Genomic DNA, 22,426 nt, shown 5'->3' on the forward strand with positions numbered 1-22,426 from the left:
TTGCTTTGAACTCTTCTGCGTACCAACACATCCCCTGATAGCCTGGTGCTCGAGACCCTCCGTGGCCTCCAGCCCCACCTCTCACCACAGCCTCTATCCCACACAGTGCTCCTGTCAGATGCAAAATCCTGTATTTCTGCCCCCCAGCCAAGCCCTCCCTAACTACTGAAGTTCCCTTCGCTTTGAGTACTTCCAGTCACTCCCTGGTTTCTTGGTTAACTCCTCATTCTTCAGGTATCAACCCAGACACCCCCGCTCTCGAGGAACCTTCCTTGATCCCGCCAGATTTTATGAGGTGCCCTCTGTGGTCTGCCCTTACCATACTGTCCTCGAAGCGCCTGCCCACCTGTCATCTGTCCCTATTCTCTCACTGAGCACTGAGCTCCAAAAGGATTCCCATCCTGAATCATGCTCGAACATAGCAGGCAATAAACTTTTGTTGAATGAACAACAAATGAACAAACAAATGCATCAAAGACAAACTAAATGAATGAATGAATGAGTGACTTAGGCCACATAAGCTGAAAAAAAAATCACATAACAGGAGGTCATCCCCACAGTGAAAGCTGAGCACATGACTCGGGAGGCAGAGACACGGGGTGGAGGCAGGAAGAGGTCCGGGGCTGATCCAGCAGGTGAGCAGCAAGAGAAGAAGGGAGGGGCCCTGGCAGAAAGGCAGGAAGGACACATGAATGAACTGCCCCTTTCCGCCCGGCTCCCGAGCCCTGCACCCTGTCTGCATAAATCTCGGCTACCTGAAAACAGAGAGTTTTGCCAATAAGGAGACTTAATGCCATTTCATAAACTTTCTTTAAATTAAAATCAGGCAATGCACACACATACACATATACCCCACAGACATCTTCGTCGCTGAAAAGTTGCTCCCTATAAAATAAAAGAAGCTGTTTAAATGTCTTCCTTCCAAGCTAGCCCCACAGAGCTGGAGCTGAGAATACATTAGCCTTTAATGAAGTGAGACTCTCATCTTCCAGGAGACACCTCATTTAGCGCAATTGTTTCAGAGCCATTACAGAAAGACAATTACAAGGAAGCGGGGAGAGTAATTGGAAATGCTGGCAGGAGTTGGGCGAAATGATAATAAATAAAAATATTCAACCTAATAAGCTTCCAGGAGGGGGTGGGATGAACAAAATCAACATAATTAGAACTGAACCTTAGCAAGGAAACACAGACAGCAGGGTGGCAAGTGCTCAACTTGTACAGGAAGAAAGAAGTCGCAGGCAGCCGAAGATGATTCCGGGCCGCGGGCTGCTGGCCCCCTCCGGAAGCTGCTGGAGGGCGGAGGGGTGCCCAGAGCCCAGGGCTGGCGGTCGGGGGGTGCTCAGGGTGTGCTGTTCCTGGCCACGGAAACCTGGAAGGCTGGGCCTGGCACAGCCGGGGGCCTCTGTGCGAGGAGCGGGGTCGGGGGAGGTCGAGGGGGGAGCACGGCCGCAGCCCTGGCTCGGTCGCTGTGGGTCTCTAGTTTGGCACCATGGGCTAGAGGCCTCCGCTCTCTGGGCCTCGCTTCTCTCATCTTAACTCCAGGGAGACAAACTACAAAGATCTGTAAGTGGTCTCCCTGTCTTTCGTGAAGGCTGTCTCCCTCTATAGGTGTGTCTTCCTCTCCTTATCTGATAGGTCCCCTCTTGGGTTCTGAAATTTCAACTCAGGAGCCTAGAATTTAAACTTAAGAGAGTCAGCCTGAGCATCATTTATATCCAAGTCATTCCTGACCCCACTCTACTTCCCCACCCACCCCAGGGGGCACTGGCCACATCCTACTTGCCAGGCCCTGGCCTGTCTGCTGGATCCCCCGCAGCTCTTAGAACACAACTGTGTTTGTTGATAGCTCCGTCTCTCCCTAAAAGGCCATGAGTACTGTTTAGAGCATTTGCCGGGGAAACGGTATGAGGCCTGGGATTGGTTTCAAAATAACCCCAGTGAACAGGGGAGTGCTAATTTACATTATGATTTCTTGTTTGGTTGTTTTTGAAAAAAGGAATGTACTAACTTGAGGTCAGGGACCTCAGATTTGTCACCCGCTACTTAGCTCCGGACCCGGTACACAGCGGGCACATACTTATTTTTTTGTAGCATAAGGGGTCTCCAGTAAACATGTCAAATAAACTGACTGAGGATCAAACTGCAGTCAAATTTTAAAACTTTGGAAGATTCTCAGATAGTCTCAAGCAATTCCAATAAATATAATTCAAACCACACTTAATTTACTGAGAGCCGGTAATATGCCGGCAGTGTGCCAGGCCCTGGAGATTCACGGGGGAACAGGATTCCCCAAGTGACTTTCCCTAAGGAATTTGCCATCTAGTGAGACTCAGGTTGTAAGGCTTGAGGCATGATGTGAGGCCACACTTGGGGGTGGGCCATTTGTCCTGAGACACAGGCATATATGCTTTAGTCTCAAGTCCTGAACAGTGGGACAGTGCCCTTAAGTCTGTGGTCTTCAAATGAGTTTACACGTCTATCAGTAAAAAATTTTCATATACCTTCAATATGTATATATATCAATGTGTGTGTGTGTGTGTGTGTATTAGGCCTACTACTCTACCAATATATGTCTTATGGAACATATTCAGAAATGGAAATCTAAACAGGATGAGATTTAAAAAAAATAAATACATTTGAAATATTTTCTTTTCTTATTTCAATGACCTATCTTGCTCACTTGGTTTTGGAGATTTCATGTGTAGAGTACCAGGGTCCCAGGACTAGACAGGCCTGCCATATAGAAGGGGTGCATGCAGGGCTCAGTCAGTTAAACATCTGACTCTTGATTTTGGTTCAGGTGATGATCTCAGGGTCACGATGCCAGGGTTATAAGACTGAGCCTCATGTCAGGGTCCATGCTGGGCATGGAGTCTGCTTAAGATTCTCAATCTCTTTCTCTCTCCCTTCCTCCCCACCCCCCCACTCCCCCAGTTCACATACACGTACCCTTTCTCTAAAAAAAGAAAAAGAAAAAGAAGTAATTCCAGGCTGCTCAGTATACCAAGTGGAATTTAACACCTGCTTTTCTCTGGTCCTAACACCCAGTTTCCAGTACCTGGTGACAAATGTGCCTCCAGGTCCATTAGAACCCTGGAACAGAAAAGCCAAGCAAAGGATGGGAGAAGAACCCAGACACCTCCCTCTGAGAGAAACCAGGAGTAGTCTTATTCATTCATTCATTTGGCAAACACTTATTATAAATTCAGAATGTGCCAGGCACCATGCCAGGTGGAGTGAGGGCTACAGGCCAGAACCCTGTGCTGACTCAGTTTCATGGAAAAGGCAGGATGCAGATACACTTGGGATGCGGGTGGACACTGATCAGTGTCAGGAGATTCAGGCCAGGTGCCCTGGGAGGGAGAAACTGCCTTCCCCTGAGTGATCTAAGACTTGTTCAAGAGGTGGCATGGGACTAGGGAATATGGGCAGGCTTTGGCCATGCAGAGAGAGAAGAGACAGGTTGTTTTCCTCTTCAGGAAAAGGAAATGTCTGTAACAATGACACAGGGGCAGTAAATTAAGAGGGTCATTCTGCTTTGCCTATCCTCTGTTCCATCTGGAGATCCCATATCCTGAGGCCAGGTGGGAGAGAGAATGCTTACCAGAATTGCAAATAGAAGAGACAGGGGCCTGCTCTCAGACTGAACACCCTGGAAACTAGAGAGTGAGGCCTGCTGCCATGCCAGCCTCCCATCAAACATGCCAGATTTGTCCAACAAAACAAGTATTTATTGAGCGCCAAAGGCTAATGGGAGAGAAAGCCAGTCTAGTAATGGGCATTCTCTTTCTTTAGGGATGGACAGAGCTTGAGCTGGCCTCCAGGCGAGGTAGAACAGAGGACTCCTAAGGCCCTGGCTAGTTCTGGGATGCTACCTTCTGAACTCTCAAGCCCTCGAGCGCAAGGCCTCTCTAGGAAAGATGTAACTAAGATACAGTGTGATAGACAGTCACAGAAAGGTGGTTGATGTGCACTGGGAGCTCAAAGATGATAAAGCCCAGCCGGGATGTGGTCACACACTCATCACCAAGCAAGTGAGTTCTAGCCAGGTAAACCAGGGGGATGGACAGCGTTCTAGGCAAGGAGAACCATATGCATAGAAGCAGAGAAGCACAAGAGTACAGAAACCCAGGATCTTTCTGGTGGAGGCAGAGGGTGATAGGATCCAGCCACTCCCAAGAAAGCAGGAAGCGTTGGGGCCCTGGGGGGAGACAAGAAGCCCTGGGAGTCGCTCTTAGGCTGACCCTGCTATGCCTGGAGCAGGGTACCACACACAGTTGGTGCTTAATAAATGTATGTAGATGGTAAATTGTCATCTCTAGAAAGTAAAGGCTGGGATAAGCAATTCATTCTTATAAAGCCCCAGGCAGGGCCACATGCTGAGATGCATTTATTAAAGTCTTTTGATGAGAGAGGGAGGGAAGAGAAGAGGGAGGAGGAAGAGCTGGGACTGGAGCTGCCTGTCATCATCTTGACAGAGCCCCCTGCGCCCCCTCCTCCACTGTCCCACGGCTTTACATCCAGGAGCAGGCACAGGGTCTCAGAGGGGAAAGCAGACAGGAGCCATGGCAAAGGAAGGAAAACTAGCAATGACGTCCTAAGCCCCAAAGCCAGGTCAAGCATGCCTATGATTTCTTTAATTTTTCCCAAGAACCCTATAAGGTGGGATTTCTAGTAGTCTGTAACAGATAGGCACACTAAGGCTAAGTAAAACATGGTTGGCCGAGGAAGTGGGAGCTCAAATCTGTTGGACACTATTCCTCTAGATGCTTCCCAGTCCACAGAGTGGATAGGGCAAAGGGAAGACAGACATGGACACCAGCTAGTGGTTTGTGGCCCTAGGTCCTGGGTCCCCTCCTGTCTCCTCAGGTTCTGCTGGCCCCTGATGTCCCTAGGTGAAACCCTAGAAGTTGGTGAGAAACTGCCCCAGGACCCGGGCTGAAAACAGCCAGCAACCCTCAAGGACGTGGAAGGTTCTCTGTTAAAGGCAGTTCGGTGGGCAGCCCAGGTGGCTCAGCTGTTTAGTGCCACCTTCAGCGTGATCCTGGAGGCCTGGGATCGAGTCCCAGGTCGGGCTCCCTGCATGGAGCCTGCTTCTCCCTCTGCCTGTGTCTCTGCCTCTCTCTCTCTCTCTCTCTCTCTCTGTGTCTCATGAATAAATAAATAAAATCTTAAAAAAAAAAAAAAAAGGCAGTTCGGAAGGACCCTTAGTAGACACATCCACAGCAGCCTCTCATCCTCTTCTCACCCTGGTCCTTTGCTCCAGCCTTGACTTACATTTTGCATCCAGAAAGCCAGCACCTGCCCAACAAAATCCCAGGGACCTCCCTGGGCCCTGACCTAGTTCCCTTCCCAAGGGCCGGGAGCCTTGGGTTCCATCCATTCCAGCCTCTACCAAACCCTCAGTGGCCTTAGGTGAGTGTTAGCTCCTTTTGAGCCTTAGTTTCTCCCATTTGATACTGAGGAACTCAGTGATCTCTAAGGTCCCTGAGCAACCCATGGGCCTCTTCCTCCCTTCCCAGACTTCTCCTTTTCCTCCTTGCCCCATCCCATAAAAGCCAGGAGCCCCTTCCCTTGGGTGAGCCACCTGCAGGCTGAGCAGCCCATCACAGGCCCCTGGGGACCACAGGCGAGGCCGTCCTGTAATGGAGGGCTAGAAGCCTGGAATGGACAGACTACCACCAGAGCCTCTGCACAGCCTGGCCAGGGCCAGGGCTGTGGTGCTGGCCACCACATTTGGGAAGGTGTCCAGGTCCCTGATTCAAAGGTGCTTCATCCGAGATGTCTGAGTGCAGTGGGAAGCACAGCCTTCGGGGTTGTGCAGACGTGAGTTCACTGCTCCTCTTTTTAGCTGGGGAACAAGGGTGTGTTGCTTCACCTTTCTGATTATGCCTGGCTCCCTGATTTGTTCTGTTATTAGAGGACTTGTCTCTGAGGGTTGGTGGGAGGGTTACAACAGATAATGCATAAGAAACGCTGAGCGGTGCCTGTCACAGAGCAGAAACTATGCTTCTTCAATGCCCCCTACATTAGTATAACAGTAGGACTCCCAAAGTACTTGACAATCCTGAGAATCACATGGTGTAGGGGAGAGAGCTGCCACCCACACTCAGCCAGTCACCAAGGCTAAGCAGTTTCATGATGAAAAAAAAAAAACCCTTCCAGCAGGAAAGGGCTCCCCCAGGGAGAGACCCAGGTGGGTCACTTGAATGTGATACACTTTTTTTTAAAAAATTGGGTTTAAAGTTATAAAACAACAGCAGTGAACTCCTCCTGCCTCTGCAGGTACTTGGGCCCAGGTGGGGATCGGGGGCATTAATTAAACTCATTCAACCTCCCCCACAAGACCGGTGGTCCCGAGTTCCCGAAGCTTCTCTCCATGTGGTCTCTTGCACCAGAAAGTGGCTCCTCTCCAAGTCTCAGCCTGGAGAAGTACCCACCTTGTGGACCAACCTCACAGGCACCCTCAGACCCCCTCCTCCAGACGCCCACCCCAACCTAGCCTAATTCTGTCCTAAGTATTCCTAAGGTGCATTCCAATTTCCCGCTGTAATAAATGGCACAGAATGCAAATGGAGGTGGATGTGGGACACAGATGTTTGCACTAATTTAATTGAGGGAACACCTTGGATTAAACACTTTGCAAAACACTCACAAATAGGTTCAGTGCATTCGGTAATGAAAAACCTCCCAGCCCCCTGGCACTTCGCTGCGGCTGCCTGGGGCTCCAGGAGCTGCGGCTGGGGGTGGGAGGGTGTGGGGGAGTGGCCCAGAGCAGGATGGAGACGAGATGCCTCCAAACACAGGGAGTGAGGCAAAGGAGCCAGTTCCTAGGAGGGCTTCCAACAGATTTTCTACCAGCTGGGGCTGACTCCAGCAAAAGCAAGAATCTGGAAGGGTTGAGGAGCGAGGTAGGCAGCACCTGCCTCCCCATGTGGGTAACTGCTCACCTGTAGGGGTCAGCAACTGGCAGGTGCCTCCCTGTCCTAAGGACTCAGCTCCATCCTGGAGGGCTCGACTGCCCATCTGGCTGATGGCCAGTCACCTCCCTGTACAGTATTGAGGTCCCCAGGCCCCATGACCCTATGGAAGATCAGCCTATTTGATCTTTGGGCATGAGGGTGGGTGGAAAATATCTCTCAGAAATTTGGGGCTTATTTGCAAGGCAGTGATAATTTCTCTGAAGCTTCTTCCTCGCCTTCCCCTACAGATTAGGGGACTTCCAAAGCTCAAATCCTGTGCCTCTACCAAGCTCCAGCCTTCCCCCTTCCCTTCTCACCATCCGTCCGTTCATCTCCTTAGCTCTGGAGCTCCAGAGAAAAGCTATGCTCATCTGACCTAAGGCACGCACTGTGGCCAGGGAGGCAGACATTAATTGTCACAGGTACACTGTGATAAATGCCCTCAGAGAGGCACACTTGGTAACCCGGGAGCTCAGGGACAGTGCAGCAACTTGGCGCAAGATGGTCAAAAGAGAGTGGAAAAAAAGGGAGAAGGATTCCTGGCAGAGGAACAACATTTGCAAAGATAGGCAATTGCAGAGACTCAGGAGAGACTTCCCATGTGGGTCCACTTGGGGGACGGATGGCCCCAGTGTAGATGGACCATTTTCACCAGCCCCCTCCTCCCACCCCAGCCCCAGATAGTTCTCATAGTCGGGTAAATCTAGGATCAGTTCCTGTAATGATTGCTGTGTAAGTCTCAGAGTTCAAATCAGGCCAGGATGATTTTATATTCCTGAAAACAGAATCCCTAATTTTCAAACACAATGATCACTTCAAGTGTAATAACCATTATAATAATAACCTCTTATACTTGTATAGTGCTTCATAGTTTATAAACCACTTTCACATATCTCTTACAATCCTCTATGAACAGCCCTTCGAGAAACATAGAATAGGTAGTTTCCGTATTCTCACTTTCTGGATGAGAAAATTAATCCCAGGTTCTCAGCTACATAAATAACAGAACTAGGGCTCAGACTCAGGTCCATGTGACACCGAAGTGCATGCTTGTCTACTCATTCAATCATTTAGTCTTTTGACCATTCAGTGCATCATGGAGCACTGTTTGAGCACCTGTTATGTACCAAGAAACACTTGGTACAAGACTCAGAGCATGGATAGCATAGTGGGGATACTAAGATGAGGAAAAGCCTAGGTGCAGAGACAGCACATTTACAGATACACCTGGACCAACAGGAAAAACAGCAGGGCAAAAAGCAAAGCACTAAAGTCGAGGAACCAAGAAAAACACAAAGCCACTCTGCAAACACTGCGTCCTTCACTCATACACACACTCCCTGCAGCCTGCAGGCACTCATGTAACACGCATGTGCCCTTATCACATATGAAGATAGGAGCCACTTCTCCTGGGCTGCCTCCACGCTCCCCAGCATGGAATGCAGACTCCTCCACACCCAACATCCCCACCGCTAGTTGAGCAACAGTGCAGACCCAGCAGCTGGAGGCTGCCTGTGGGGCTGTTTCACCCCATCCACAGCTCATACGAGCATTCCAGCACTGTGTGAGCCCTGGTGTTGTGGCAGCAAGAGTGTGATACACTTCTAGGCTGGCTGGCTTGTGGCAGGCTGGATGGATGGACAGATGGATGGTGGATGGACGGATGGATGGTAGATGGATGGGTGGATGGATGGGTGGATGGATGGATGGATAGATGGATGGTAATGGATGGGTGGATGAATGGATGGACAGTGGATGGACGGATGATGGATGGATGGGTGGATGGATGGATGGATGGATGGATGGATGAGATAGAGAGGGACACTGGAAAGCACCAGAACTTTCACCTAGCTAGAGGTAGATCCTGTTGGGACCCTGCCAGTGGGCCCAATTACAGCTAAATACTACTTTGCTTTCAGTTTCCTCTGCAAAAACAATATTCACCTCACAAGATCTATGTGAGAATGTGACAGGAGATGCTGACAAATGTAGTGCATGACCTATCACATAGAAGTAGTGCCCTCCCACCCAGAAAGTAAAAGTAATGGACAGGCAAGTAACTGTGCGGGGACTCAACAGAAATCAGTCTCCTGACTTCCTACCACATCATCCATGCTGGGGCTTTAAGGACTTACTAGAGAATGCCCCTCTATCACCTTACCCTCTTCTCCTAGGTTCATTCATTCTTTTTTTCATTTGACCAACCGGATAGGGTACCTATTACGGCCAGGCCTGGTGCTAGGTACTAGGATTAGGAGAAGAGTAAGATTCAGTCCTTAACTTGGAAAGACAGACAAATAACTATGTTTGAGGTCCTGTAATGACAAAGAGGACATAGAAGGTATGCAGCAGTGTTTCACAAAAGCCAGGGAAGCTCTGGAAGGAGGCAGTCATAGAGGAAGATATATGAGTTGGACATTGCAGGAGGATTAGGGGTCACCAAGTCAAGGAGATTCCAGACAGAGGATACAGCACGTGCAAAGGCTCTGTGCAGTTATACAGAGTATCCTGGGGGAACTGAGCAACTAGGTATATTTGGGGCCTCAGGAGTAGGAATGTGCCCATGTGTCTGAGTGTCTATAAGTATTAGGAAGGAGGAAAGAGCAAGGTGGGGTAGGAGGTGAAACTGGAAAAGTAGATAGGGTTGAGCCTGGAAGCCCATGGTCAGTCAGGCCAAGGAGGCTGCAGACAGTAAAGCACTACTGAGGTGGTGGAGCATGGGTGGGACGGGCCAGATACAGCAGCATTAATTAGGCTCCCACTATTCAGGCACAGCACTAGGCTCCTCTGTATATAGGAGGCTATCCTTGGCTGACTGATGATAAATGAATTTGAGGAGGTATTTTCCTCTTTGATTCAGGCAATTATCCCTGGAGAAATGGCCAATTTGGGAGCAATTTTTCCTCTCTGAAGAGCCAGACTGGCTGGCTAATAGCAAAAGCAAGGGGAGGGTTCCGACATGGCCACCACCACCACCACCAGCACCCACAGCCAGAGCTGCTGGGAGCAGGGCTTGGAAATCCTTTAGGATGTCCTAGCATGTGATTTGGGAAGAAGTTGAGAAGGGATAATGGTGGAGGTCACAGGAGCCAGAGAGGAAGAAAAAAGGGGAGGAAATCCCTCAGGCCGGACAAAGTCTGATGAGTCTGCATCTCTGGTGAACAGGACAGAAAGGCAAGGTGGGTGGTGGCAGCCACTCTGTGGTTCCCAAACCCTCAAACCTTCTCCAGTCCTGCTCACAGCGGGCAAGTTTCTCCCTCCCCTTCCTTCTCTTCTCTCCCCCCACCCCTTCCCTCCTTCTCAGCTCCTCTCCAGAAAGGTTTGTGGAGAAGACTCCAAATAGCCCCCTCTCCTGCAGGCATAGTCACACCAACTGAAAGGAGATTTAATTAGCAAAATCTCGTTAGGCAAACGAAATTATCCGTAAGACAATACTCCTCTGGACAGGGGGTATGATTAAACAAAGCCATTAATTGAGAGAGTCGCTTTGGCAGCTCCCCGGATGCATTCATCTCCGGGCAGGCTCCACTTTGCCTCCTTGGGCCAGAGGAACAGACTCGGCGTCCTCCCTGCGGCCCCACCCGCTCCCCACTTCATCTCTCGCAGAGCCCCTCCAGTTGGGGCTGCAGACCTCGGCATCTCATCAGCGGCCCGCGCTGCCGCCAGATTCCTGCTAAAGTGCCTTGATTGCATAATGTCTATTTGCATAATGTAAATTGCAATCTCCTAGCTCGGGAGGCAGGAATCACAGAACAGCCATTATTTTTTACCACTCCACAAAAATTCTACATTTAGAAAGCAGATTTGCAGCTCAGAAAGCCGTATAAATCTGAATCCTCCAGAAACGCCATTAAATCACACCAATTAAGCCGGACCAACGAAGAGCCCCTGTCACTGTTCTCTGCACACTCAAGGACTCCCTGCCCAGATGGAGGCCACGAGAATCTGGAGGCTGTGGGAGCGGGGCTGGGAGCAGGAGCTGCAAAGAGGCAGGAAATTCTGTCTTGTAAACCCTAACCTAACACACCCCCGAGCATAGGTGCCCACCAAGACCTGGAAGAGAGAGGAGGAGAGGTGGGTGCAAGGAGCCTGAGTTATTTCTGAAAGAGGACTTCAACTGCCTCAGTTCATACCTTCTATTGATTAAGTTCTTCCTTCCAGCTTATCTCAACTCGGACAAACGACCTTGTGGGCAAAACATCCCCCGATGGGAACCGAGACTACCCCTACATCATCAGTGACAACTGTCCTGACACCAGCAGGACCGCATGTGATTGACCCCAAGGCAATGATCAGCCCGACCTTTGCTGCCCACCTGCAGGTACCCACCGACCTTCGTCCCGCATTTGCCTTATTTAAACTGGGATGTGTTCTCAGCACTTTGGAGACAGTCTCTGTGATGTTCGTCCGCTGTCTTCCTGGCATTGGCCTCACTGGAATGAATTCCTTTCTTGTCTCCCCACCGCTCCTCTCTCTGCCTCTGGATTTCGCCAGGGGCGAGTGATCAGACCAGGTCTGTTTGGGGTCCCCGGAGCCAGCTGCTTTTCCACCCCTGCACCCCAGCTACATTTCTTAAAACTCATTGCCTGATTTCTGGTGGTGGACACACTGTCTATAGACTTTCAGTTTACGGAGCAGGAGAGCATGGTTTGGAAAGAAGTCTGCACTCCTAGCAGAAGTAGTGGGGAGATCGAAGATCTAAGATCTTGCACCCCGTGCAAAACATCCATGCCTTTCGCAGCTCTTCCGTGACTTTTCCTCTCTTCTCCCAAGTCCCTTCCAGCCAAGTGTAAGACACCATAGGAGAAATCCTGTTCAGACTGGGCTGGGCTGGAATCTGAGCGCTTTTTAAAAGCTGTTTCCTAGGGGTCACTGGGGAGAGAGGTGAGTCACAAGGTGCCTGGAAAGGGGCATTCCCTCTGCCAACTACCCAAGATCCCAGCTTTCCCGCAGCTAGCCGTACACCTGGTTACTCTTTTGCCTCTTTATTGCTCATTCAATATTCATTTGTCGAAGGGCAAGATGCTAATGTGTATTATTAAAATATCAATAGTTTATGAGTGAACTTTTATGGAGGGTACAGTTAAAGGAAAGATTCTTGACCATCCCTGTCAGGAGCAATGGAGAGAAACAATCTTTCTAACTCCACTTTTTATTTATTTCCTGGGTGGATGATGAATGGCTGAAGGGTTTTGAGTAGCTATTGTGTGCCAAGAATGGCTGTCGTGCTTTCAAAGGCTGGCTTCCCTTTGCTCCCCACCGCAGTCCTGGGAAGGGTATGCTGCAATCCCAACTCCATTCTGGAGATGACGAATCTGAAGACCAAGCAGATGTGCCTGGATCCCAAAGGTCCTGAGTCAGAATCTAAACTCTGATTTTTGGTCTTCGGACCCCAACTTTTTTCCCCTCAAGTTGGAGCCTTGAAAATAGAAATGATCCTTGTTTTTATCTGTTCCTTCATTTGTCCAAGTTAAACATTAGTTTCCAGACTCAAGTTCCAAACCCTGGCACCTTTTTATCAAAACCAAGCCCGCTTACCCCTCTCTTCCCTGCCCCCTCTCTTTCCGGCATTAGCCATTCTCAGATCTCAGCCCGTTGGGAAAATGAATCAGTCATGTCTCCACTCTTTCCTTGCCTGGGTTTTGCTTCTGTCCTTTTAAGTCACAACAAGGCATCCAGTCACTCAGATTCTCTTCCAAAATTCAGCTGCATTTGGGTGGGAAGAATGGCAAAGGAAAGGGGGCCTGGTCCCTTAAAGGTACAGGTTCTAGTGTGTGGGAAAAGGGCAGGAAGGAGAGGAGAGGACATCGGGTCAGATAGGAAGGGCTGTCCAGACTTCCCCAGGTCCCAACACAGCCCCAATAGCCTCTTAAGTCCTGCTCTTTGGTCCAAACCTCTCTCAACTTGGAAGGCCACTGAATTGGGAGTGTGGGGATCCCTGGGTGGGAATGAGGGCTATAAGCTTGAGGAATCCTTGGTCACAGGTTTAAATGCCTCTCCAGATCTGGCACTTCAAGCTGAGAGTTACAAACTGGACCAACATTTGCTGAAATGGACCATGAGGTGGAAGCTTCCACCAACTGCAGGACCTCTGAATATCAACATGTTCTTGGGGAGTCCTGCTTTGGGAAGAAGCCTAGCCTGGCCTCTGGGGGTGTAGAGATGGATTTTAAACCCAGACATTCTGTGAGATAAGGGACAGTCTGATTATCAAAAATGGGCGTTTCTTTAGCCTTTTCTTTAGTCTTTGGAAATAGATGAGGCTGTACTGTGTCTGACTTGCCAAGTACTAGTCATGGTAGACTGTACTCACCAAAGATGGTTGCAACAACATATATCCCATCCCCATGCTCCTCTTTTAACATGCTGTTGATCTTCTTCCTTTGAGTCATGGTGGGAGGAATGTCTATGTCTTCCTGAAAGCGCGGTAGGCCTTTGTAACTGCCCCAGTCAAGTCAAGAGAACGTGGTGGAAGTAAGGCTACTTGGCTTTGGCAGTACAGCCCCCACCGGCTCTAGCTCTCTTTCAGGGTGCTCCCCCTTGGCATCCAGCCACCAGGCTTTGAAGAAGCCTGAGCCACACGGAGTGATCACATGGGCCTGGCTGGCAGCCCCAGCTAACATCTCAGCCAACAGCTGGGATCAGCCCCCCGAATTATAAGTGAATGGGCCTTCAGATGATTCCAGCACCCAGCTTTTCACTTGCCTCCGTTGAGATCCCAGACCCAGTGGAAGAGACACACCATCCCTACTGTGCCCTGTTTGAATTCCTGACTCACGAGATATGCACAGAGTCAACATTATTAATGCGCTAAGTTTTGGGGTGGCTTGTCACAGCCATAATAACTGGAATACCACTGGAATTAATTCAAATGTTTTCTATTTCCTGCTCAAATCCAGCCTTCCCTGGTCTTTACTCTGAGACTTCGGACTATTCCCTCTTCAACTGGTCCCTGTCCCTCTGAGCCTGCTCCCCTCCTCCTCCTCCCTCTCCAAAAGGCAGGATCCTCGTGCCTGAGGCAGCCTTGACAAACATTTCCCTGAAGGATCATTTGAATCTTTCCCATCTCTGAATCCCAGGACCCAGAGAAACCTGCTGCTCCTTGTTCCTCAGTGTAGGCCCAAGAGCAGGTCCCTGTGAGGGAGCTTTCCCTGGGTGCATGTGGCCCAATGCAAGGCACCCGGTGTGGGGAGGGCCCTGAGAGACAGGGAGAGATTGTGCAGACCTTTTGCCCACACTCTTCACTCTCATTAAGGTTCACGCTCAGCTTGCTTCTCTCCTACTTGACTTGACTTATGAGGTCCCTTTAACCTCCGGTGCGAGGAGACATGATTCTCACAAAGGTCTTTCCACTCTGGCTCCCCCGGTCCCCCAGCCGCATCTCCTAGGTAGGCTTTCCTGGAACAGGATGGAGGGAGGCCCCCTTCCCTGCCCCCTGGGCCCAGGCTCCGACCACTCCAGAGCCTGGGCTGCAGAGGCGGTGTCCTGGGAGCCACAGCCCGTCAATCACAGAGGCGACCAGCACTGAATCGCAGGCCATTAGGCAGGAGGGCCGGCGCCCTGCTCACTCACCGGGCAGCCATCGGCAGGATGTTAGACGATCGCATGGCGGCCATTCTTATGATTTATTCAAATACTCATTACAGTCAATCTATTTTTACACAGAGGTGAAGATGTGCGCTGATAACGGTTAATCATTTATAATTCCATGGACTGGTTGGAAGCCAATGTACTATCAGAGGCGCAGCGGCAGCCCGGCCTCCGGTAGCCCCAGAAACAGGCTGGGAAGCTACCTACATAGGCCAGGGCAACCCAATCTTGGGGCTAACCTCTGCTGAGCAGAGACCAGGTTGGGAGTGCAGCGGGGACAAGAAGACCTGGGAATCCCAGACCATCCTCCGGGAGCTTACAGCCTCCTGTCGATGTAGCAGAACTTCAGAAGAGGGAGAGATCACTTCTAGCTGGAGTTACCAAAGAGGGTTTTACTGGGGAGACTGGACCGAAGCTGGGTCCTCCAGGTGGGTAGACTTTCGCAAAGTAGGAGCCAAAACGAGCACATAAAGCATACGGTAGAGCTGTAACCATGCCAATGGAAGGGGAGCCACCATCAGTGTCTGCCTTCCCCACCTTCATGGCTCCCTAGAAATAAACCAAGGTGTAAAAGCAAGTGCGGGTTATGAACTGGCCCACTTCCTCCTCGTTGCCTCCCCAGCTTAGTCCACAGATGATAGTGGCTGGGGTCTGGGTTGGCCTTGCAAACTCAAGAGCTTCCCTCTCCAACACTCATGACACACATGACACATCAAGTCCACCTTAATGCACAATCAATAAAGTCTAATTAAATAGGATGTCATATTATAGGGCTTTTCTGTCACATTTAGACCTAATCTAATTAGAAGTCCTCTGTATTTTACATTCTGAATAGCTCATTGTTGAGTATTTCTCTTGCACAATGCATGACCGTTAAAGATTAGGTTCAGGGCTGGTCTTTAACCCATAACCTCATTGAGTCAGCATGGAAACACCAATCAGAGTTACTTACAGTTCACAGTCCCTTTTCTGGTGAGCGGCATGGAGGACGGAAAGCCTCAGAATCCTGCTCCGGACTTCATCTGCCAATAAAAGAAAACGTTTTTATAGATATGTATGATTCTGCTGGGATTGAGAGCCAAGGCAGGGCTGAGGGTAACCTCAGAGTGGGTCTGGTCCAGGAGCAAAGCCAGGACTAGTAGCTTTATTCACATAGTGCTGAGTGGAAACGTTTCCTGGCCAAGGGACTCTTGGTGCAAGGCGATTACCATCTAGGAAAGCTAACCAGGACAGACAGAGAGAGGATCACTCCCTCCTTACCTGCTTGGTGCCTCAATTTCCTATGAGTTTCAGCCCCTTCCCTATAGGAATCCTATAGGAATTTCATGGCTGTTGAGACCCCTAAGCTGACCAAGGCAATAATCATTTACTGATGCCTCCCATCTGATGGAAGACCCCATGCAGGAGGATGAGCCCAGCAGTCCCTGTGAAAGCTTGCAACCTATATAGGGAAGGCAGCAAAAAGCTAGCAAACCACAAAGCCAAGGCTGTTGTTTATGTCAGGATTATGGAAAGTCTTGATTGAGGGGAGAATTTTCAAGGAAAGGTGAAGAGTCCAACGGGGCTGGAAGGAAGAGTCCAATGGGGCTGGAAGGAAAAGAATGCACATGGAGAAGCAGGATGAGGGCAAGACTTGGAAAGATTAAAGATGTGACTGCTTTTACTTCTCTTTCTGGAATAAAGCAATAACAACAAGGAAAACCCAGCACATGTTTATCGGGTGTCTGCTCCATGATCTACGGTGGCTATGTACAGTGACAGGAACAAAATCCATGGGTGGGTCCTGTTATAAAACTGCTGCCATGATGTCATTGGGGAAATAAGATTCCCCATGTGGAACATCATCAGAGAAGACAGGACTATATGCACAGTAGTACTCAACTGGGTGGTAGGGACTATAATTCTCTCTCCACAGAGGAATGAAGATGGCAAGAGCTGAGGCACTCAAGGAAATATTTGGAGGGAGTATTCAGGATGAACAGGTCTTGGAGACAGACAGGCAATATTTGGCTGGTAGAAGGGAGCAAAAAGGCATTCCAAGAAAGGGAGCAGTCTGAGCCAGGATGAGAGGGGGATGGCATGGAGTGCCCTGGGTCAATGCAGAAGCTGGTCTGCCTGAGAGAGACCAAGGCGAGACCAACACTGAGTACGCCAATTAGGGCCAGAGCATCTAGGGCTCTGAGTGTTCGGAAGAGAGGCCAGACTCAGGCTAGAATCTGGTAGAGCCATTTAAAGTTTTTCAACAGAAAATGACACAAAGAAGATGAGCCCCTCTGCTCCAATCTCTTTAAGATCTTCTTGTTCATTAAAACAGAGAGGTTTCTTGGTAGAGGTGGCATTTCAGGTAGAAAATTCAGGCATGGTGTATATAGCGTGGTGTGCTCATAGAAAGAAAATGCCCCTTTTGTTCATGATGGCGTCTACCAGGCTAAGGTACTTCCTGTGGAGCTGTCTACTAACATCTGCATAACAGGTTCATGGTTCAAGGAGTTGCCTCTGAGATAAGCCCAGACCATTGGACTGCAAGACCTGGAAGACAGGACTGCATCTCATGCATCTGTATGGCCTGAGAATCTAGCAAAGTGCCCAGGATTTATTGGATTCTCAGTATATGTCTGTTGAAATATTCATTGGAAGACCCTGTTCATTCCACACAGAGTTCACAACTAGCAGCTCAGAACCAGCCGCCGGTTGGCAATGGTCGGCAGTGGGCTCCAACTTATAGTCTTTTAAACAACTGACACACTGCTACTGAGCATACATGAACTCAGTATAAGAAGTCTCCAGATTGAATTGCATGCAGCAGTAGGTACTCTCTCCCTGCCCTCTGGGATTGTCTGTGGAGCCGCCAGCAGCTTAGAAGATACAGCAGACTTGCTGTTTGCACATGCTACAAAGCTGGGAAGGAAGCTCCTATTGGGGAGATGGATTCAAGAGTGTTATAAAGCTTTTAACAAACTGAAAGAATGAGCCAAAATGACAAAGTCCATTTTTTCCTTTACCAGTTTTTGCACAATAACATTATGATATCCATAAAAGAAATAATTTTGAAAATAAAGAAATACAGGCCACAATCCTATCTCTGTAAACCACCAAATTGCTCTAGCCCACGTCCACATGCAAATCCATTTTTTATTTTTTACAGAATTGTAGGAAAATATTTGACAAGAATATATACACCAAATCCCACTCTTCCATTCAAAAGTCAATTCCAGAAACACCAAATAGGGTAACCCTAGTTTAAAATACATATATATGTGTGTGCATATATATATATATATATATATATAGAGAGAGAGAGAGAGAGAGAGAGAGAGATTATTTGAATTTAACATAAGCTCAGGATGAGCGCAGAGTACAGCATTGCTGCCAAAGCCATTAGATGTGATCTCAGGTTGCATTAATAGCCATACGGCATCCAACTGAGGGATGGACAGTCCCCTCACCTTGGACTTATCAATCCATATTAGTTTACGATGCAGTCTGGCATACATTTTAATAACTTTCACAGTGAAAAGAGAAGTGAGTGAAGATGTCCAGTGGCTAAAGCATGGGTTCAAAGTTTAGTAGCGAAAAGTGCAAGCTCTGGGGGCACTTGGGGGGCTCAGTCAGTTGAACATCTGCCTTCGGCTCAGGTCATGATCTCAGGGTCCTGGGATCAAGCCCTACACTGGGCTCCCTGCTCAACAGGGAGTTTGTTTCTCCCTTTCTCTCTGCCCCCCCTCCCCCTGTGCATGCTCTCTCCTTCTCTCCCTCTCCCTCTCTCTCTCACTCCCTCAAATAAATAAAATTTTTATTTATTTTATTTTATTTTAATATTTTATTTATTTATGAAAGACACATAGAGAGAGAAAGGCAGAGACACAGGCAGAGGGAGAAGCAGGCTCCATGCAGGGAGCCCGACATGGGACTCGATCCCAGGTCCCCAGGATCACGCTCTGGGCCAAAAAGGCAGGCACTAAACCACTAAGCCACCCAGGGATGCCCTCAAATAAATAAAATTTTTAAAACAATCTTTAAATAAATAAATAAAAATGCAAGCTCTGGAATCAGACTTCCCAGCTTTCTGGGCATAAAATAAGATTTTGTTTATTTATTTTTGACAGAGAGAGGGAGGGAGCACACACATGAGCAGGGGCAGTGGGAGAGGGAGAAGCAGACTCCCCACTGAGCAGGGAGCCCGATGCGAGACTCAATCCCAGGACCCTGGGATCATGACCTGAGCTGACAGCAGACGCTCAACTGACTGAGCCATCCAGGGGCCCCCAGATTGCCCCGTTTTCTGTCCTGACTCCACCACTTACTAGTGGCACTACCATGGGAAGGTTACTTAACTTCTCTGTGCCTCAGTTTTCCATCAGTAAAATCAGGCGAGTAAGGGTTCTACCTCTGAGGTTTGAGTGAGGATTGAATGATTTTGTAAACTGCAAAGTGCTTAGAATACAAATTCAGCACTCACTGAATGTTAGCTAATATTACTATTTTGTTATTATTTTCATTATTATTTATTATGTTATTATTTTCATTACTAGGAGGCTGTGAGGTAGAAGATACGAAAAGAAATCAGACTGATGCCTTCATTTGTCCCTCTCTGAAATTACCCATCTTTCTCCCACATAGTGGTCCTCCAAATATTTGAAGAAACTACAAAGAGGAGGAGGAGAAAGAGGAGCTGTGTTACTCTAGACAGCAGGATCAGGAGTAATTGCTACATGTTAGAGGAAGTCAACTTTCAATTCCATAGAAGAAAGAAGTCTCTAGCAGTGAGAACCATCCCCAAACAGGCTTCCTGTAGGTAGTGAGCTCCCCAACCCTGGAAGGAGAACCTGCACTGGGTAAGAAGCTGCTGCACGGCCTGGTCTCCCAGACATGGCTTCACCTATCTACGAAATGTTAAAAAAATAAATGAGGAGATCGACAGGGTTGACAAACTGATATACTGATAAAAGATTAATATTGTCTTTGTTCACCATTGTTTCATAAAGTAATTCGACCCCCAAAAGTAAGGAGAGCCACAAAGGACCATTCGTTAAATTGAATAAATAGAGCATCATGGAAAGCATTCCCTCTTTCCTTCTCTTTCTGTCTCTCTTTGCTCCTCTCCCTCTCTCTCTCACTCACACACACCATGTGTGTACATATACGTGAACATGAAACCTCCCCACACCATCCTTATTTTTCACTCATTACCATGTACCCGTGGAAAAGTCTACGTAACCTGTCGCTGCCCCATGGACACATGCTGGGGACCCACTGATGTGCCATGTATTTTCGGGTCTTCCAAAGCCAATAGTTGGCGGTCCTGGCAGGCAAACAATCATGTCAAAAGTCTTCAAACAAGCAGCCATGCAATCATGGAATCAGAATTGAAACTTAGGTCTGACTTATTCACCATGAAAATAAAATGGAACTATGAAATTGACCACTCACATTTATAAATATGAGGACATTTGTGAAATGGTAGGTGAGAGAGGAGTTGTTGAATGCTCATGATTATCTGGGAACGAGGTAGGGAGAGGGATTTAACAAAGCTTCTCATAGGAGGTAGCACATGCCCCAGGAGAGCTGAGCGGCACCCATACAACATGCCTAGGTAAGTTGTAAGGATGGAGAGAGGTGAGCTTGAGGCTTAGCAAGGCCATGAGTCTAATAGAAAGAACACCCCTAACAGAGAGGTGTCAATCAGATATGGTTCACGTGCTTCTCACTCTGTCATTAATGTATGATCTTGGACAAGGAACTTTACCCCCCCCCACCCCGTGCCTCAGTTTCCCCATAGGCAAAATGATAGGGCTAGACTACTAGATAATCCTTAAAGCAAAATTCCATCTGACATCTATATACCTCGGAGGTTGCCCAGACTAACCCACCAGGGAGAGTTCTAGGTCTTGTGCTAAGGTAGCTCAGTATATCACCCTGGTTAAGAGTAAAGATGTGAGAGTCAGAGAGTTCTGGGTTCAAACCTGGGAGCATCATTTACCTAACCTTAATCTCTACCAACCTCAATTTTCTCATCTTTAAAAAGGAGGGTGGGGATCCCTGGGTGGCGCAGCGGTTTGGCGCCTGCCTTTGGCCCAGGGCGCGATCCTGGAGACCCGGGATCGAATCCCACATCAGGCTCCCGGTGCATGGAGCCTGCTTCTCCCTCCGCCTGTGTCTCTGCCTCTCTCTCTCTCTCTGTGACTATCATAAATAAATAAAAAATTAAAAAAAAAATTAAAAAGGAGGGTGATAGTAGCATCTTTTTTTTTTTTTCTTAAAGATTTTGTTTATTTATTCATGAGAGAGACACACAGAGAGAGGCAGAGACACAGGCAGAGAGAGAAGCAGGCTACATGCAGAGAGCCTGATGTGGGACCCGATCTGGGGACTCCAGGATCACGCCCTGGGCCGAAAGCAGACACCAAACCGCTGAGCCACCCAGGGATCCCCGACAGTAGCATCTTTGAATGAGATGAGGCATCTAGAGCATTTTGTGTAATGCTTGGAACATATTAATGATAATAATAAATGAGGGCTACCGTGGTTCTTAAGTATTAAAAGTTAAAAATTGAGGGGATCCCTGGGTGGCACAGCGGTTTGGCGCTTGCTTTTGGCCCAGGGCGCGATCCTGGAGACCCGGGATCGAATCCCACGTCGGGCCTCCCGGTGCATGGAGCCTGCTTCTCCCTCTGCCTGTGTCTCTGCCTCTCTCTCTCTCTCTGACTATCATAAATAAATAAAAAAATTTAAAAAAAATTGGTAGCAACTGAGCAGAAAAGGAGAAAGAGAGGCAAAGCAAGAAGGTTGAGAACTTCTGCATTCATCCCACAGCCCATAAAAGCTTCTCTATCCTTGCCCTAGGGATGAAGACAAATTATGGAAACCCATTCTTCGACACCAAGAGTCTCTCTGGATGCTCCTCTTCTCTGAAAACCCCTCCACGGGCAAATGAACAAAACTTCCAGGGAAAACAAAATGTGAATATATCTTTCCAGAAGGAAACTCCTGCAGGACCACCCATCCGTCCAGACGGCATGCCCTGTGTGTCCCCACCTTATTGCTGAGCCTCCTCTCTGTTCCACTGCGCTCCCTCGTCACCTGCCAACAGCTTGCAGTTGCTTACATTTGTTGAATGAGGTTGGCAGTTACAGCATTGTAGGCCCTGACCACCAGGCTCTAAATTACACAATAACTAGGTAATTGAAGACTGATAAAATTGCCTGGCACTAAATACTTGACTCTGAGATGCCTCCCACCCCAGCACTGAGGGTAGTGCACAGCCGTTCCTGAACCTGGTACGAACGGATGCTAATTCCACACCTGTCTTTAGCTCCCCATCTCCCAGTCCTGGCTGCCCAAGTACATTCCTCAGGCCCTGCCCAGGCCCAGGTCTCTGATCTTGGCCCTGTAGCTGTGAGAACAGGCATGCATTTAAAACCTTCTAGGCAATGTTGGCACTGGTGGGCTAATCCTCATACCTTTCCTATGTGCCAGAAGGAACTGGAGGCACTAGTGATCTGTCTACATCAGGTGAATGAGGTGTGCACTCCCAGGGCCTCAGGGCCCTCTGCAGAGGACCTGCTCCCAGGGCAACCTCCTGGCCCTGTGGATACCCTCTGAGGTGTGAACACACCAGGACCCAAGACTTGCCGATTCTCTGTCAGGAATATCATGGCTCTTCTTCACTTGGCATCGTCATTGACCTGCCTCTCTCTTCTTTCCAGTCCTAATTGGTCTCCTGGCCTCTAGCCTCACCCCAGTTTTGCCCATCTACCACTTCCCCATAGCCTGGGATCTTTCTGGAACACAGATGTGATAAGGTCCACTCCTCCTTAAAACCCTTCAATGACTCCTCGTTGTCTGACAGAGGTTGCCAACTGGCAGCCCCT

At 48.8% G+C, this 22,426-nt stretch overlaps 1 protein-coding gene across 2 annotated transcripts in view; it reads right to left on the bottom strand.

The window, feature by feature from the left end:
- The window catches only part of PKNOX2 (PBX/knotted 1 homeobox 2), a 258,068-nt gene that overhangs the window by 172,534 nt on the left and 63,108 nt on the right, over positions 1 to 22,426 (bottom strand). For both annotated transcript variants that reach the window (XM_041771394.1, XM_041771395.1), the window contains exon 2: positions 15,508 to 15,577. The gene's annotated coding sequence lies outside the window, so the exon portion shown is untranslated. The remainder of the gene's footprint in view (positions 1 to 15,507; positions 15,578 to 22,426) is intronic.

Source organism: Vulpes lagopus, chromosome 10 (assembly GCF_018345385.1).
Source record: "Vulpes lagopus strain Blue_001 chromosome 10, ASM1834538v1, whole genome shotgun sequence".
In the NCBI taxonomy this organism is placed as follows: Eukaryota; Metazoa; Chordata; class Mammalia; order Carnivora; family Canidae; genus Vulpes; species Vulpes lagopus.